Source organism: Cnephaeus nilssonii, assembly GCF_951640355.1.
Source record: "Cnephaeus nilssonii genome assembly, chromosome: 16".
In the NCBI taxonomy this organism is placed as follows: Eukaryota; Metazoa; Chordata; class Mammalia; order Chiroptera; family Vespertilionidae; genus Cnephaeus; species Cnephaeus nilssonii.
Window position 1 is genome coordinate 44,953,967 of NC_137087.1, and position 1,595 is coordinate 44,955,561.

Below are 1,595 nucleotides of genomic sequence, written 5' to 3' on the forward strand. Positions count from 1 at the left end.
GTTAATTAGTGACATTAACCATTGTCATTTTCTTTGGAAACCTACTTGATAACTGGGAGCTGCAGACATCTTGCTATATGAGCCTCCTCTCTTTGAAGAACAAAGTCTCAGTCTGGCCTACCTGAAACAGACAGGAAACCTGCCCACCTCAATTACAGGTCTCCGCTGAGCAGCGGGGTTTGGTGTCCGCACAGTCTAGCTGGGCAGCATTTGCCTAGCTGGGTCCAGTGGCTGTGGCTTATTTTTTTTAATGAGGTTCTCCCTTTCTCCTCTCTTCAGTGCCCTCAACCAGGGTGGGATGCACAGAAGGCATTTAACGATGATGGCTGGACTGATGGCTGCCTACCTGGCTTCAGGAATGTCCTCACCTTACAGATAGGAACACAGAGGCACACAGCAATGCACTGCCTGGCACGAGCTCCATTATGGAAGGAATCACTGGCTCCGGCAGGACTCCCAGTTCAACGCCTAATGCTCATTTCTTCCCTCTGAACAGCGAGTGCTTGAAAAGCTCCCACATGTCCATCTTCAAAGTCAGGGAAATAGGAGAAACAGCTGTCATCTAGACAATCCGAGTCAATGACTAAGCCACCCTCCCTCCCCCGATCTCAGTTTCCCCATCTGTAAAATAACAGTGTGAGTAAGATGATCGCGGAGGTTCGTTCACATTCCCTCTGGTCTCTGGACCTCGGGCCATTTCTTCCTCCAAGTTGTTATTTCTTTCATTCTTCCAGTTTCTCAAGAGTTTCAAGGGGGCGCTGTGAAACTGATGACTGCCAGCAGGCTCTTCCTTCCTTGGAGCTGCCCGGCTGCTGGGTCTCCCTGCTGGTAACCAAGCCCTGCCCGCCTTTTGAGGAACCCAGCCCTTTCTTATTGTGCCTGTCTGTTTCCATTTGCTCCTTTATTCTCCAGGTTTTCCTTGACTCTGATGTTTTTCCCCCTGCTGCACAACAAGCCCTTCTGATCTCTGTGAAAGGCAAACCCGTGTCATTCTTCCAAATCATCATTGTATGACATGTTTTTATATTCAGCCGGACAAAGGAGCTATTTGATCAGGGGGTATGGTGTGTGATTGTAAGAAATTCAGCTAGTCGGTGGCAACCATTGTTCCCCAAGCGGCTCCCTGACCCCATTCTGTTCCAGGAAAAACTCCCTGAGAGGTGGCCCTCTATTCATGGAGTAACACCAGTCCCCCAGCCGCGCTCCAGGGGCATGCTCAATTCCTAGCGGTGTCACCGATAGCTGCCCGCAGCCACCCTTTAACTCTTTCATCAGCATTAGGTTTCCAACCCCACAGCTGTTATCACGGCCGTGAGCTTAGGGGGTTAGAGATATAGGCATGCTCTCTGCTCTCCCTCTTATCTTGGAGAAATTCAACCTTCCTTTGAAATGGTCATTTGGAAATTACCCGTCTGCTGCTTTCAGCACAGCAGGCCTGGCTAGCAGGCCCTGCCCTCCTCGGTTTTCCCCAGGGCCCAAGTGTTTGCAGGATTGTTAATCAGTCCCCTAAAGATGAGGAAATACTTCCAACACTCTAACAAATATTACTTGCTTACCCTTCCCTTCCCTTCCTTCCTGTACACATGGGGCTCCTG